General features: G+C 32.6%; 1 non-coding gene across 1 annotated transcript; it reads left to right on the top strand.

Annotated features, from left to right (window-relative positions):
- The first annotated feature begins 1334 nt into the window (after positions 1-1334).
- Positions 1335-1395, top strand: LOC126014590 (U7 small nuclear RNA). Its single transcript, XR_007497612.1, has one exon. It is a non-coding gene; the product is annotated as a U7 small nuclear RNA (small nuclear RNA).
- The last annotated feature ends 10381 nt before the right edge of the window (positions 1396-11776 follow it).

Below are 11776 nucleotides of genomic sequence, written 5' to 3' on the forward strand. Positions count from 1 at the left end.
AAGACTAAGATGGGTTTATTCAACTTTCTACACTTTTCCTCTTATACTTAACATATTTTATACATCTACAAATAACTGTTATAAAATCCGTGTGTCAGTGTTGTGTATGTAAACATTTTATGGGATTATTATGTTACTGACCCTACCCTGATCGGTGATTGTGCCCTACCCTAGGGTGTGACCTGGCATTCTGCTCCCACCCTAGGGTGGTACCTGATTCTGCTTCCACCATTGGGTGGTACCTGATTTTGGGGGATAAAAACAAGGGTCTGTGGAAGGCGAGGGGCTTTTGGCTGGAACTGATGCTGAGGCTTTGGACTTCAGTCTTGTCCACCGAATAAAGCTAATATTTCCACAAGCCTGATTGTCTGCTAGCCTTTTACCCGCTGCTTCACCTCAGAACCGCCCGCTGAACAGGGTGGCAGACACGTGCTCTGAGCTGGAGGGGAAAGACCTCATCCTCCATCCCTCCACCAGTCAACTGCTTCAGGGGCTGACTTGCAACCTGTCAGTAGGGTATTAAATTGCCCAGAGCCAAAAATGACAGTAATTAGAGGTGATAAAGATCCATTTATTTAGCATAACTCTAGATATTTGCATAAGTCATATGTCCATTACTAATGCATGCGAATGAGGATTTATGTACATATTTTAATAAAGTATTAAAATATGATTTCTATAGTATTTAATATGTTTATTTTAATAAAATATTAAACAACTAACTCAAATAAGCAACACAGATGAAAGGATATACGAAATGTAGCATAACCTTACAATAATGTATTAATTTGCTTTATAATGGAAGTGGATTATTAATGCTTGACCTAAACATGAATCAATCTCAAAAGAGACAAAAAAATCTTAGAATATAAAATTTATGTTTTAGAAGAAACAAATTATTTTTTATCCAAAAGAAAAGGCAGCTATGGAAAGATGAATAGCAACTTATTGCAAAGTAATTCAAAATCATTATTGATTACTTAAGGGCCACAAGGAAACTCTTCAAGGTTAGAAATACTCTCCGTAATTTAGAACCTATGAAGATTTCACCATAGGTTAAGATTTGAATTTCAAAATGTTAAATAGTAACATTTTATTTTACCTAATGATTTGAAAAATATAAACTTAGAGTCATAATTTAAAAATTAATAAAATAATTAATAAAATATTTTTATTGTTTTGAAAGGTAATTCTTTGCCCTGCATAAGTCAACCTTGAATCAATATTTGACATCCTATAAGATCCCCCCTGCAGTATCACCAGGAGTAATTCTTGAGGATAGAGCCAAGATCACAATTTCTAGTTGCTGTTATTGTTTTAAGAATGGCTCATATTAGTGTTACAGCTCTTTTAGAATTTGTCCAGCAGACCTTCTGGTCTTCACTGGAAGGCACCCCTACAAAAAAAAACAAAAACCAATGGCTCATAATTAAATGCTTTTTAATAAAACTTGTTTGCAGGAATGTTTATTATGTTTCAGGGAGATAATATAAACATCTTCAATAAGAAACAACATCCTTCAACATTGTTCACTGGTCTAAGAATTCATTTTTTAGTTTATTTTAGACATTTGGATTATACTGTTGTTAATATTAGGGTTTCATACTTAACAAAATTCAGTACCATATCTCCTGAGAATGTTCATTTCCCTTCTCATAATCCACTCTTTCAACAGTATTTTCTTCTAATTTTTGGAATAGTTGTTCTGTAGTTACTATCCAAGCGTTAGTAGAATTTTTTTTGACATTTGCTGAAAAGAATAGTCAAGCTTTATATCCAACATGTGAAAACTTTTTTTCTCTATCTTGCTTATTTCATTTTGTAGAAATGATGTAGTTCCATCTGTATCATCACAAAATCCAAGATTTTAACTGCTTATTTGAGCAAAATACCATTAACCTTTGATCTATTTCTTGACTACTGGAAATATGTTTTAATGAACATATTTGCATATATCTTTGAGATTTAAGACTGTATTAGATCAATGGCAGACAAATTTTTCTTATTTTAAAATATATTTTCATAATTTATTTTACTATGTGTCAATGATTTGGTTGTAAAAAATGTTTACATTTATGAATGGGCTAACAGAATTATTATATCCCATCAGGAACAACAGCTCATGATGCTTTATTATCCACTACACCTTCTCCCATTGCTTGATTCTTATAGAAGACTGTGGATCTGCATTGTTCAATCTTGTCTACTCCCTCTTTTATTCAACTGTACATCATCAAATTGAATTGGTTCCAGATCTTACTATACATACATAAATACTATTAACAAATTATCCTAGATGAATCACAATATTTTCTAATTTTAATGTTGTTTATTGCATTGTGGCTGAGAGACATTCTTATGAGCTTCTATAACTGATATAAACATCCATTTTAATTATGAATATGAAACCATGTCAGGTATAGTTTTATTCAGTCATGGATTTTTTATAATTTTTAGTAAGACACATGTACAAAGTGTTTTAAAATTAAGTTCTTTGTCATTAAATATACTTTTAGTTCTGATGGACCCATGTTTAGTTTAGGCACAATGTTTATATGTTATCTAACATTTGTGATTTCAGACATATTGGCCTGGTGTCTCTTGCTCTTTTGTAATCAATGGATATTTTCTAAGTTAGAAGCAGTTAGAAATTATGTACATTAGGTACAGTTTGGATGTTAGTCACTTAATAAATCAAAGAACACACTTTAATTTAATATAACACTAGGAAATATAAATAGCATCACAGTGAAAATAGATTAAGTTTTTGAATAATTTAGCATTTCATTCCATACTCAATTCAGCACAGATTCAGAAAACTGTATTTACGTAAAACTGAAAATTATTTAATACTCCCTGAGTGTAATCATCTATAAAAATTACTATAACAGTTTTAATTGCTTGCATAGAGAAATAACCAGAAAACTTAAGGATGTCTTGACAATTAAATGCTAGTTTATTCTTGATTAAAAATTCATATATAAATAAAAGTCATACCAAAAATTAAAGAGTGATACAATTTACTGTGGCACATATGATTTAAAAATAAATTTTAATAATTGGTATTTTGTATACAATGTATATTTTCTGACAGAAATTATACACCAATAAAAAATTTCTACATTACAGAATATATATTTTAAAAGGTTGCACTTTGCATTTGATTCATAATAAAAATTGAATGCAAATAAAAATACATATGTCAATCTCTTATTTCTTTTCTATATTTATATGTTTTATAGGTTGATCAAGTTTTAAAAGTAAGACAACTCTTTCAACAGTAGTATTTTGGGGCAACATTCTTTCATTGAATATATTACATCTTTAAAATGTTAGCTCTTAGCATTTTAGTGATATAATTATTTACGGAAGATGTTTGAAACTAAGTACTTCAACTGCTTTTTTTTTTTTTTTTTTTTTGATTTAGTGTTAAGAACACTGCGAAATTTGACAGATATTGGAGCATCACTCTTTTATTTTAAATTAAAGGAGACTGGGAAATTTTCTCAGAATTGTAGTTCTTAGGAAATTAACAGTGATAAAGGGGTTGTTTAGAATAGTCTTGGTCCCAGTGTATAATTAGGAGGAAAGGAACAGAGTGAAGGAGGAGAAAGATAAGAAATAAAGGGTCCAAATAAATTAAATAACCAAGACTTAAATATATTTGCTGATAGGGAGATTGTTTCTTATAAATATAAATAATAGTACAAAACAAAGCAATTATAGAATGAACCTGAGGAACAATGAGTTTGTTCTAAAATATTATGTGTTTCACAATTCATATTCTCTTATTCAAATCATTATTAACTCTATTTTAAAATTTATCTGCCTTACTTTGGGTTATTTTATAATCAAAGGACATATAAGCCTAGACTTTGGGATTTTTCTCTAAGATCACATTTTCTCTAATCTGGTTGCAAGAGAGGGATTGCCATAAATTAACTATGAAATCATACAAATGTCCTTTTGTATTTATACCTAATTATATCTACTTTATTTTACACAAATAGAATCTGTTGTTTTCCACAACAGTTGCTTCGTACCAAATATACTATTTTAGTCTGTTACTTTTATCTCAAAAACAGGGAACTTTCTTTTTTTGTTGTTGTTGTTTTGTTTTGTTTTGTTTTGGGGCCACACCTGATGACTCCTAGCAATGCACTCAGAAATCGCTACTGGCTTGGGGGACCATATAGGACACCAGGGTGTACAACTGCGGTCTGTCCTAGGTCAGCACGTGCAAGGCAAACGCCCAACTGGTTGAACAACCATCTGGCCTGGGTACTTTCGTTTTTTAAGTTAAGATCATTTGTGTTTATTATCACATGTTCTTAATGCCATATATATATATATATGTAATATATATATACATATATATATATGTAATACATTCCATTACATATATATATATATATATATATATGTAATACATTCCATTACAGGTATGCCATTCCATTATATATATATATATGCCATTACATTGAATGTATACATACCTATAATGGAATGTATGCTATAATAATTCTCAGTCATGCAACGTATACAAAAGGGGTGTTATTTGAAAATATTTTTAGTTTAGTCTCTTGAAAATTGCAGAAATTTTAGGATCAAGAAGATAGCACAGCGTACTTTGTATGCAGCTGACCTGAGTAAAACCCAGTTACTACTTAAGGTGCCTTATACACTATGAAGAGAGATCCCTAGCACAGAGCTAGGAGTTAGGCCTGAGCACCCATAGTTTTGTCCCAAAACACCCCCTACACTGGCTCACTGAAATGAGTCTATTATTTGTATTTGGGGGAACTGGTTATTACCGTTCTGCTTGGTGTCCTTAACCACCACCAGGATGAATCATTGAAAACAGTAATAAGTATCCTTAAATCACAGCCAGAAATGTGCTTCAATCAAACAAACAAGCTGCAATAAAAGTAACTTGCCAATGGGGAAGGGAAATCTGTGGCTTTAAGAAGTACTCAAAATAAATATTATAATTTCTAATTTTATGAATGCATTGTAAGAATAGAAACAAAAAATATAATAAAAGCTGTACAAACGCAGCTCATTAAAGAAAGCCTAATTGATAAAGATGCAAGTACAGTTGTAGAGGTATTAGTTTAATCATTTCTTAAAATGTGTTCTACTATTTATATCTGATAGTTAAATAATCTCTAATAAATTTAGGTGATAAAATTAGGGGAACTGTCTTTTTCATTATCCTCATTTCAATAAGTTTTTCAAGTCTGTAACATATTATTGGTACCATCTGAAATCATTTGTAATCATTGCCAAGTTGTAAAAAATGTTTAGAATTTTGTACTAATACAGGATTACTATAGCACACTTTCAATCACATATGTTTAAGCACATTTGAATGTTTGCACAATGTGTGTATAAAAAGGCTTTTTTGAGTTATGCCCTATCTTCTTTAACAGCATCCAGCTTTTTAATGGGAGAAATAGGTCATTAATAAAAGGAAAGGCAGAGCTTCTAAAATTTAAGGGATGTCTGGAGCCCGAGCAGTGGAACAGCAGTAGGGCATTTGCCTTGCATGTGGCTGACCTAGGACAAACGGTGGTTTGTCCTCTGGTGTGATCCTCAGGTGTCTCATATGTTCCTCAAGCCCAGAAATGAAAGAAAAAAAAAAAAGAATAAAAAACAATCAAACAAAAAAAAAGTAAGGGATGTGATGATTTTAAAATGTAGCAAAGAAATTTGGTCCATGTGATTTCTATACATGTTACGTAGTAGGGCTTATCAAAATCAAAATCCTACATCCTCACTGTGGCTTAAAGATGAGGGAGAAACTTTCAGTTTTGGCCTGGAACAAAGTGTGTGTTTATATTCATGGTAGCCTTGAGTATATTCAGTCACTTTCTCAGGGTCTTTTGTATCTCTTGGAGTGTTCCTGTTCCTGTTCAGGCACCATTATATTGAATAAAGTCCTCAGAATCAAGCATCAGAGCACTGGAGAGATGTGGATCTGGAATCAGATGGTAGTCTGGAAAATAAATTACACACATGCACACACACACACACACACACACACACTGAGAGAGAAAAAGATTTTGAGGAGTTTCCCTCTTTTTACCCTTAGCTCATAGAAAGCCACAACTCCAAGCTGCTAGCTCTCAGGAGATCTAGCGATTAAAGAGAGATATTTCCTCTGTTACTGAGTATTTAATATGAGGGAAATCATCACACCTGGAAGATAGGACCAGGTGATCTCAACACCAATCCAAGATGGTACATTCAAAGCTGATTCCTACCAGTAAGTAACAAGGCATACACTGAGTTACTGAGTGAGGTACTAACAGAATCAATCTCGTAAACCCATAGAAAACCATGTTAATGCCATTTGGGGGGGAGGGTTGGTTGATTGGTTTGTTGGTTGGTTTACATCTGACATGACACAGGATTTATTTCTGATTCTGCAGTAATGGATCACACAAGGCGATTCTCAGAGAACATGCTGTGGTTACAGGGATTAAGTCTAAATCAGCCTTGCAAAACAAAGGAAATAATTTCAGTAACATTAGTGTTTTTCCAAATCTATAAACTGAGATTTCTTTTTTGGGGAGGTTTGGGTCACACCAGGCAGCGCTCAGGGGTTACTCCTGGTTCTATGCTCAGAAATTGCTCCTGGCATGCTCAGGGGAACATATGGGATGCCGGATTCAAACCACTGTTCTTCTGATGCAAAACCAATGCCTACCTCCATGCTATCTCTCTGGCCCCATAAGCTGAAATATCAAAAAAGAGTACTAACAGGAGCTTCCATTTCTATATCCAAAACGCCTCTATGCACTTTATCCCTCCCTCAACATTTGGTAATATTTTTTTTATAACCAGGGTCAGAGTAATAGCATGGTTTTAGGGCATTTGCCTTGCACGCAGATTGCCTGGGACAGACTCAGATACAATTTCTGGTATCCCATATGGTACTCAGAGCCTGCCAGGAGTGACTTCTGAGTACATAGCAAGGAGTAACCTCTAGGCATCATCTTCCAAAGTGCAAAATCAGAGTCCGAGAAATAGTATAGCAGGTTAGGTCCTTGCCTTGCATAGATAGATCCAACATGTTTACATATTATTGACTTAATATTAAGTAAATATATTAACAGTAATAAGTTTACATATTAATGACTTCTCTAAGCATCTTCAATAATGATTTAGGACAGAGTCACAAACCCCAGAAATAGATAAATGTGGCCCCCAAACAATAAAAAACAAGCAAAACAAAATAATTTGTTAATATACATATACATAGTCCTATATTTATTGCAAATCTGAGTACATTAGACATAATTTGGAAATAATCTTAATGTATAATGACAGATAATAGATTAAAATTTTATGTTTAGTCCTATAGATAGTACAGAGAGAAAGGCACTTGCCTTGCATGTGATCAACCTGATTTTCATCTGCAGCACGACACATGGTGTCCTCAGCAACTCTAGGACAGATTCTTGAGTGCAAAGCCAAGGAATGCAATGTTGTTATTTGTACACTTTAAAATATTATTTGGGTAGAAGAAAGTAATTAAATAATGATGTTTACTGCAAAGTGGGTATAATTGTAGAGTATTATGTTAGACAAAATATCCACAAGTATAGACTGGAGAGAATAGAGGGGGGGGGGTAGGTTGGCCTTGCAGGTAGTTATGGTCCCCTGAGAAGTAATTTCTGAGCAATGAGGCAGAGATTGAGTCTAGGGCCTAGAGCATTGCTTACTGCAGAACAAAATCTTAAAAGAAAAAGGCACAGATAGGACAAATAGCTGATAATCTTATCAATCTAAGCTATATAAATATGCAAGAAAGGGAATCTTCATTACTGATGAAACTGAACAGATTATACCAGATGGTTGCTTTAATACAACTACATAATAATTTTTAATACAGAACTGAGAATGCCAAGTAAAACGGAGTTTGTGTATTGATGTAAATAATGATAATAGCCAGGTGTTTGTAATTGGAGTGACAATGTACATCTAACCATGTACACTGAAATAATAAACATTAGCGCTATTGCAAATGTGTAATTTAAAATATAATAATTAAAATTAACAACGATTAGTCTGCAAAAATGATGGAATGTGAGATTAGGCATTGGCGAAGGATGGCATCGTGATGGATACACAGTTGTAGCTTTTGCAGCATTGTCTGAATGAAATTTTATCACATAAATTATAACAAACATGATTCCTAAATAAAAATTAATATTAAATGTATACATTTTGTTCATGTTTTGTGTAATATTATTTTAAAATATATAATAATAAAATCATGTTTCTGATTTTTATAATACATTTTAAAACTTTTAGTTTAATTTACTATGACAATACATTGGTTCTTATATATATACTTGTACATATTGTACATTTGAATATGGAAACATGCATATTCCGACTAGAGTGTAACTTCTAAAAAGGCACAGAATCTCAACCTTTCTTGGAAAATACCATTCAAATACTTTATTTTACAGATGAAAGCTAAATAAAATAAAAATAAAGCCTATGGAATTTCATTTGGGTTGTAGAATAATTGCATAAAGATTTATTGCTGCAAACAGGTTATCTTTGCTAAGCAGAACCTTCGTGGGTTTCAGGAACCTTTTTACGGAAGAGAGAATCGTGAGCACGAGTGGACGAATATGAAATATGAAATAAATGAGACCACACAAAATACATTGTATGGGGACCCTCGCCCAAGGCACGAGAGACAAATTTACTTTTCAGGTGACTTTTTATAAGCACAAACTCTGATATGCAAGGTGTTCTCAAAGAGCAGGAGAGCAGTATAATGGAGAAACAAGCCTTAAATTAACATATTAAAAGACCATTCTTCAGGTGAGAAAGAACTCTGCTGGAAGGCAGGGAAACCAGAGCCAGAGATGTTTTTGGTTTAGCAAAAAGCAGGTTTTTCAAAAAACCAGGAGGAGAGAGACAGAGATATTTTTGATGTCTATGTAGTAGCCGCAAAATAGATTTTAGGGGGGACGGAAATAATTGTTGACCATCATAGAGCTAGACTTAGAAAAACAAGCTGTTGGCGCCAGGTTATATGAACTAGCCAGCAGGGAACTTTTGGCGGGCTTTGACATTTCTTTGTCTATAGAAGACATTTCTTTGTCTATAGAAGAGCTGAGGCTGAATTTCTATAGTAGCCAAATAAAGAGAAAAATGTAATGTTACAGCCATGTTGGAATTACCGCCAATGATCCATGCAAAGGGTCAAACAATTGACTTCGCTAAGCGGGCCTTTAAGCAAATTATTTTTTTTGGAGGAAGGCACTGCACCAGGGAAGGAAAAAAAAACACATCTGGTGCGTGCTTTCCTTAAATGGGAAGTAATTTATAACTTTATATAATTTATTAGAATAATATTAATTAGAAACATGTCTTAGAGAGATCAGCATGCAAATGATTACTGCTATTTATATTGATTGATATTTTATATTTTTATAAGCTATACGGATTCTATTTCTATAAATATATTTATTTTTAATAGAAGTTTTGAAAAACATCAGTCTACTTAAAAAAATTGATTTTACAGTTAGGATAGTGTAGCAATTGAAATAGCAAAAAATGAAAGAAAACTTTACTCAACCACTTCAAAAGTAAGTCAAGAATAATCCTTAAAACATTTAGTCAATCTTCAAAAACTTTTATTTAGAATCTGGGGAAAAAAAAAGTAAATGGGGATAAATAACTAATGGTGAATGTTGCTAATCCTGGTTTGATCCCAGGGACCAGACATGGTCCCTTGAACACTTTCAGGAATTATGCCTAAACACAGACCAGGAGTAAGCCCTGAGCACTGAGTGTAGTCTAAATAGAAAGCAGATGAGTGAGAGAGAATGTCCATTCTATAATAATAATGAACTTCTTTATTGGCACTTTATTGGCATCTTATCTATATTTAAAAATATAAAAATATATTACTTTCAATATTATATAATAGAATATATAATTCTATATTATTTTCAATTATTTAAAATAATGTACTAACTTATCAACTACTACAACACTTCTTATTTTTCACCATATAAGATTTTTTAAGATGAGCTATTTAAGAAAGACATTTTTTGACAAAATGTTTGATGTAAGAATAAGTATGTATGTGAAAGCATTTTAGATCTATTATTATTGAATGGTGAAGTTACTTTAAAAATACTTCGGGTCTCGGTCAGTTACTAATTTTAAAGCTCACAGTGTCCAGCCAAGAAAATGTTTCTTACTTATTTATAGACTGTTCCCAAAACATTTTATTTTACTGTATTTCTTCTGCATACACATAAATTAAAGTTCACAAAGTAACTGTTAATCACAAAGAACCATACTCACCTCAGTGACTTAAACTACCTTAACTTAAAAAAATGTTTAGCCAATTAACTTAGGGTTCCCTGTCATTTATAGTATCTAGTATATCTTCATTTATTTACACAGGGTCACTATATTTTCCATCCCTCTGTAGACAGATAAAATTTTCTCTAGGATTAAATTAATAAAATTATAGTGATGAGCTGGAGCGATGTTGCAGAGGTAGGGCATTTGTCTTGCATACATCTGACTCAGGATGGACTGTGGTTTGATCCCAGGTGTTCCATATGGTCCCCCAAGACAGGAGCAATTTCTGAGTGCAGAGTTAGGAATAACCTCTGAGCATCACTGGATATGGCCGCAAATAAAAACTAAACAATCAAAGAAACAAAATAAGTATAGAGATAAGGGATAATTATGTACAATTGATAACAGATAAACCTCTGCAATATATATATATACATATATATATGTATATATATATATATATATATAAAAGAATGTTTTCTTTTAAAAATATGCTCTCAGTTATTCTCTCACTCACCCCCCTGCTCTATGTTAAATGTTTTTCTCTCTGAGTGTGTCTCTTTATCTCTTTATCTCTCCATCTCGCTTTCCCTCTCTCATTGCATCTTAGTGGCATTTCAATTTACCTTTTTTCGACACCCTGGTCTTGGCTAGAGTGATGATTTCCAAGTATAATTGTCACAAGGGACCCTTCTACTCCTAAGTGCACTTCCCAAATCTTTGTGGCAAAGTTCTTACCATGGATCATGGATAATCTTCCTGGCCCACAGCTCTGTTGTCTTTTGGTATTATTGCCATATTATCTTTTTTTTCCTCATATTCCATTAATGAATGTGATCATTCTATTTCTATCTCTCTCCATTAGACTCATTTCACTCAGCATAATAATAATTCCTCCATAATAATCAAATTTCACGACAATTTCTTATAAGCACCTCATATTTTCATAACAGTCTTACATTTTGTAGATGGAAATAAATGGAAGAGAGGATGTTAGTATACAGCAGCTGATCATCTCAAAAAAAGCGAAATATACATTCTTCAATTCACATGGGACATTGTTCAAAGATAGACCTCATGCTGGGCCACAATTTTCCATTAAAGGTATGAAAGAGGACATATTTTGTATCAACTAAATTCTCTGACCAGGATGCAGTGAAAATTGAAATGAGCTATGAGAAAATATAATGAGAAATGTTAACACCTATACATTAAAATATTAAATTATCATCTACGAATTAAAAATATTACCACAGAAAGGAATCAAAAAAGAAATAAGAAGTTTTCCTAAAACACGAGGAGGAATATTTAGTTAAAAGCCTTAACTCATTCACATAACCTAAATAATAAGTAAATAAATAGTAAGTCCCTTTCAATTCTTTGCTTCCATTTTTCTCTTATTACCCAAATCAATTTCTTCTTCTCTGTC

This window comes from Suncus etruscus, chromosome 7, assembly GCF_024139225.1.
Source record: "Suncus etruscus isolate mSunEtr1 chromosome 7, mSunEtr1.pri.cur, whole genome shotgun sequence".
In the NCBI taxonomy this organism is placed as follows: Eukaryota; Metazoa; Chordata; class Mammalia; order Eulipotyphla; family Soricidae; genus Suncus; species Suncus etruscus.